Source organism: Echinops telfairi, unplaced genomic scaffold (genome assembly GCF_000313985.2).
Source record: "Echinops telfairi isolate 266 unplaced genomic scaffold, ASM31398v2 ScPeMD7_7421;HRSCAF=8459, whole genome shotgun sequence".
NCBI classification, from domain to species: Eukaryota; Metazoa; Chordata; class Mammalia; order Afrosoricida; family Tenrecidae; genus Echinops; species Echinops telfairi.
In genome coordinates this window covers 5,088,297-5,094,703 of record NW_022111321.1, presented here as the reverse complement: position 1 = coordinate 5,094,703, position 6,407 = coordinate 5,088,297, and positions in this window count along the sequence as shown.

The window sequence follows — 6,407 nt, the reverse complement described above, 5'->3', positions numbered from 1 at the left end:
AGAGAGAGAGAGAAATCATCTAAACAGCAAATAACGAGCAGGTACCCGTTTCTTGCAGAGCACGGAAAGGCAGCCTTACGTTGAAATGGACAGGCAATCTGTGAGCCACATCTTGTCCACACCACAGTCCCCACCCTCTCCATCTAAAGAAACACAGCAGGCATTTAGGAACAGGTTTCTTTCTCTCAAATGATGTCATTCAGGTCCAGCACGAGGGATCTGCTGTCCGCTCTCATTTCTCCTGCTCTGAGAAGCTCTCTGGCTCCCTCTTGACTCGGGCACAACAGAGGCAGAGAGCCAGGGAGAGAGATGGAGGGGGCTAATGTACCACCCGCTTTAAAAACACATGACAGTGGAAAGCAGGGCTATTACTAATGCTGATCAGCTTAGAGGCAATGCAATCAAAACCTTCAATTACACCTGGGTGATTTAATCAACTCCCTGTCAGACTCGGGCTGGAGCTCCTCTGGTACTGTACAAATGCAGTAATTACCGTGCCAGCTTGCAATAAGACATCATTTCAGTGGATTAGAAAACACATTCTGTTGTCAATTACCAACAGCCAATTTATAGGCCCTGAAACAAGCAATATTTTTTAATTGCTGCCTTTGTGTCATTATCACAAAATTACTTCTGTTATGAGGCATTAAATCATCTTAGCAACGTTGAGAGTTGGGGCAGGGGGGAGATTAAAAAGTTTCCACTCCCTTCTTTTCTGATAAAATGGGAATAGAGGCATAAAACTTACATCCCGCTGAGTTAGATTTTGAAATCAAAAACAATCAAAAGGCCCCAGAGATTCTCAACCACACAAACAAACAGAAACCAGCCCTGAAGCTACATGCATGGATCAGAGAGTAGGATGTCAGGAACTGGATTGATTTTGACCAGCCTGATTTTTCTGCATTCCCGGTCTCGTTCTCCTTCCATTTGTCTGTCTTCCAAGCTTTGCTCTGCAGTGTTCAGTCCTTTGAGGGTGTGTTTGAGTGGAGAGCATGTGTGACCACATGGTTGTCACCAACTTTTCTCTTTGCAGCATGGAAATGCTTGAACACTTCTTCTCTACCCAATCCCTCCCGGCCCCACTCTGCCCAGGGCACCTCTCTACGCAGTTTACGCACTAAGTCCCTAGCAGTCTGCTCTTTCTGACACAAAGGAAACATTTGACACATACCTGCTGACCCCCTCGATCCACTAGGACCCTGCCTTGACATATCTTGTTTGAATTACTTCCCAAGGCAGACACTTTTATCCTACTGGACAGCAGAGACCAGGGTTTCTCATGCTGTCATGGAAACTGACTGCCACCTCTTTCTCCTTTGGAGCAACTGGTGGGTGTGGCCTTTAGGTTAGCAGCTGAGCACTTTAACCATTGTGTCACCAAGGGCTCTTTTAGGAATTGACTGTCTGTCCTAGGCACTTCTCCTGCATGCTTTACAAATATTAAAACAACCCTAAAAAGTAGCTGTTGTTAATATTACGTCCACGTCACAGAACGAGGACGTTCTGCATAGACTGGTTCAAGCTTTGGGCTGGCGTGAACATTGGCTATGTTTCCGGAAGGATGGGATTTGAGTCTCGACCTTGCTACTCAGTAGCTGTGTCACATTCAGCATGTTCTCTAGCAAAATAGTAACAATAATATGTATTAAGCTCACATGCACCCCTTTCCATGATTTACATTTATCAACTCCTCTAACCCTCACAGCAATTCCATTAGGTAGAAGCTACTGTGATTCCTCTTTTACAGATGGTGAACCTAAGGAAGATAGAGAGGGGTAACTGGCCCAAAATAATGCAGAAAGACACTGTCAGGGCTTCTGAAGTCTTGCTCTTGACCATTACGTGTTGCTGTAGAATCAATTCCAACTCATCGTGACCCGTATGGGGTCCCAACAGTGTACATCTTTATAGTGGCAGATACCCTCCTTGTTCTACCAAGAAGCAGCTGCTGCCCAAGGCCTAACCCACAGTGCCACCCAGCCTACTTCTCTTAACCACTAATTATCCTATATTACCTCTTGTACGTTAGCATCTCCAGGCAAATTCTCACCATAAAGATCTTGACCCATCGTCCTAATTTCCTATCATCTGCTGCCACTCGGCCAGTATCACAGTTATCTCAAAGTCGGCATGTGCTAGCTTGAGGCCATCAATTTCTTGTCCCCCAGATAACTCGTCCTTTGATTCCTCTGCTTCCTGGAATAAAAACCCCTACCCCCTTGGTTGTCTAAGTGAAAAACGTGGGCGTACGCCTTGGCCAACATCTCTCACTTGGATATCGGCTATGATCTCCAATTGGTCTTTCCATCACACATACATGTCCTCACCACCTCACCACCTCTCTGCGCCTGGCCTATCAGCGTCTATGTTGCTTCTCTGCTTTCAAAGGTTTGTAAGAACTGTCAAGATAAAGTCTCACCACTGAAACCCTAACAGAGCACTTCACTTACTACCAGGAAATGGCTTTGCCTTTCTGAAGACTACTGAAGTGAAGCCACCTTGGTTTGATACCAGCTATACTCCCCAGGATTGCAGACTTGATCTTTCTCAGGATGTGTTTTCCTTCCTTACAGGTAGTCAACAATCAGAAGGAATAAGATAATCCATTGAATCGTTGGTGGCGTAGTGGCAGCACATTGGGCTTCTCACCAAGAGGGCCACAGTTTGGAACCTCCTGCTGATGGTCTGTGAGAGGAAGCTGACACTGTCTACTTCTGTAACGATGGATAGTCTTAGAAACCCTCAGAGCAGTTCTACTCTGAAGATCACTATGAATCAACTGGGGGACAGTGAGTTTTGAGTATTTTCTGAATATTCAGGCACTACTCAACTAGACTTCCAATCCTACTTTGGTGCATAGTGACTGGTAACTGAAACGCTTGGAAGTAGCCATTGAAGTTACGACTTTTGCTCGCTTCTTGTCTAGAGAGAAGAAGAGTGATTAAAAAATGGAAATCAGTCATTCAGTGGACTAATAGGCCACATGAATATTGCTCTCCACGTCTCTGAGACCAGAAGAACTAGATGGTAAGTGACTACCACCACTACCCAAGAGGGACCACATTAGAAAGCTCTAGATAGTCACTCTCCTTCAGCCAATTCTGGCTTACCATGACTCTGAAGGGCAGGGTAGAACCGCCCCCAGTGGGGTTCTGAGGCTGTAATGAGCCTCCTCTTTTTCCCTTGGAGCAGTTGGTGGTTTTGAGCTGCTGAGTTTGTGCTCAGCAGATAAATGAGATAAAATGAGTGAAGAAAAAAGTGAAACAAACTCAAAATCGTAAAAGATAAAGTGGCTGAAAAAATGTAGAATAAACTCAAAATCATAAAAGAGACCAGGTTTACTGGTCTGATAGAGACTGGTGGAACCCTCAAACCCTTTAGTCACCCTTCTGAACTCCATGACTCAATTTTGAGACAAACAATAAAGGTCTATAGAGGAAGCAGTAACACAAGGGAGGTATGCACACCATAATAAAATATTTTAGACCAAACCCAATTTGATAGAGTCCGTTCATATTCATAGAGACCTATATAAGGTTTCTGAGACTCTGAGTCTTTACAAGAGAGCATAGCCTCATCTTTCTTTTAAGGAACAGCTGGTGTGTTTGAACTGCTGACCTTGAGGCTCACAGTCCAACGTTAAGGATGTGGTTCAGGAGGATTAGGAAAGAAGAACAAATGGAAACAGGAAACACAAGAAGTCGGAAAAATGAAGTTATGTTGTGGGGACGACAATCCACGAGATGATACAAATGTATACCAATTGCTAAATGTAAACCTGATCATCTGCTCTGTAAACCTTCACCTAATTCCCAATAAAACGTTTTTAAATAAACAAATACCGAGAAAGGGGGAGAGGGAGTAGGACATGTAAGGATTAGAGTCAGAATAAATGGCCAACAGAATTTGAAATCTCGAAAAGATCATTTCGTGTATCTGGTTAAGCCTCTTCATTTTTCTGAGGTGAAATGGTGACCCTAGGTTGGTATAGGGAGGTGACAGGTGATGACTGTAAGATGTCTCAGTTCACAGCAAAAAGAAATAAGGCATAGCTCCCTGCCGTTCACAGTCCAGGCCACTGCCTCGGGTGCTCATCTTCCCCACAGAGCTTAGTCTTCTGTGTCTGGTGTTCCTTGACTTACACTTGGGAATGAATAGAAATGCCTTCTGTGATTAGAAAATTTTTTTAAGTTGGCCTCCATAATCCACTCTGAGAAAGGCATTGTGAGCATGGCTCTTGGGATGTGTTCAGTAGAAAAGAATTTTACCTTTTTTAAACCAACATTTCTCAAACCTACCAATTGGGCACCTTCCACTTTGTCTGAGTGTTTGTCATTCTTGTTCTTGTTTATTAAGTCTCTGGATGGGACAAATGGCTACAGACTCCACTGGTAACCAAACGTTGGTGCTTTATACCCAGCAGCAGCAGCAGCAGCAGCAGCAGCAGCAGCAGCAGCCAGGGACAGCAGGCCTGGCGATCTGCTCCCCAAAGGTCGAGGAAACCCTCTGCCGCAGAGCCACTCTGCACTCAGGGGCTGCTGTGGGCTCGAAGGTCACAGCCCATCAAAACCTCTCATGAACTTGGAATTCAGCAAACTTGGATGACCTAATCAGTAGGCACATTTCAAATGCTCAGAAGCCGCCTGCGGCTCATGGCTGTGATGTTCAATGGCTTGGTTTCAGATCCTTGTTGCTACTGTCCGTTTGGCTCTCACCCACAACGACCTTACACAGAGCAGAACAAAACGAGGCCTGTTCCTTTGACATCTTCACGACCTTTGACATGCCTGAGGGCATACAGAGGCTGTTATGCCAATCTGTCTCACTGGGCGTGTGAGGGGTGGGGGGAGTCCATGGTTTTCTCTGACCTACCAACCTGAGGTCCTTTGCTAGCAGTTGGTATTTCCCAAAAAGACGGATCCAAAATTCGTGAGTCAAATCTTACCATCCTCACCTCGAAAGAACATTCTGATTGCATTTCTAATAAGATAGATTTGTTTGTTCTTTCAACAGTCCACAGTCCATTCAAGATTTCTCTCCATCACCACCGTTTGAACTCATCAAACTTTCTTCATTATCCAATTAAACCAACTAACAAATTAAATGACCCCCCCAAAAGCAGCATTTTGCTATGATTTCCATAGAGCAATTTTTCTTATGTATATCATGCCTGCAATGCCATGTCTCAAAGGAGAAATTGTGGTGGGGGATCCTTCAGTGACTGTGTGATGTTGAAAATATTTGGGACAGAGCCTCTGGGTAAATCTTTTTTTTTTTTTTAATACTTTTATTGGGGACTCTTACATCTCTTATCACAATCCATACATTCATCCAGTGTGTCAGGCACATTTGCACATATGATGCCATCATCATTTTCAAAGCATTCTCTTCCCACTTGAGCCCCTGATATCAGCTCCCCATTTCTTCCTCCTCCCTCCCCTGCCTGCCCTCCCTTGATAACTTATAGATTATTTTTCCATATCTTGCATCATCCTCCATTGCCCCTCACTCACTTTTCCATTATTCGTCCCCCCTGGGAGGGGGTTATAGATTGATCCTTGTGATGGATTCCCCCTTTCCCCCGTCCCTTAATTCTCTATTGGTTCCCTGGTCCATGCCAGTATATTGTATTCATGTGTTTGCACACTGGGTTGAAGCCTGGTCTCTCTCTCCTGTGGAGATATAAAAAACACCCTCCCCTTGGGTGGGTTAGCGCCCTGCTCCCCACCACCCACGTCTTTTATTTTCTCTTTCTTTCTTTCCCCCTCTTATTTAGTTGGCTGCCATATGTATCCCTGGATTGGGTTTGGCCCCTGCCATAGTTGCTGGACCTCACACCAGGGATGTATGTATATAGTAGCTTTTCCCCTATGCCTCATTTTTTATAAGCTTATCTCGGTGGACTCATGTTGTATTTGACCTGTTGTGCTTGGCTTACTTCATTTAGCATGATTTCCTCCAGTTCTTTCCATGTGGCAATGTGCTTCATGCATCCATTGCTGCTTTTTAGGGATGCATATTACTCCATTGTATGTATGTACCACAGTTTTTTTATCCCTTCGTCTGTTGATGGGAATTTGAGTTGTTTCCAATTTCTTGCAATTGTGAACTGTGCCGCGATGAATATTGGAGCACAGTTGTCTGGCCGTGGTCTGTTTCTTGCCTCTTCTGGGTATATGCCCAGTAGGGGGATTGCTGGGTCATATGGTAGCTCAATCTCCATCTGTTTTAGATATCACCAAATTGATTTCCGTTATGGCTGTACATACCTACAGGTCCACCAGCAGTGGACGCGAGTTCCTATCTCCCCACAGGCCCTCCAACATTCGTTATTTTCTGATTTTTTGAATTGGGCTATCTTTGAGGGTGCTAGGTGGTATCTCATAGCTGTTTTAATTTCCATT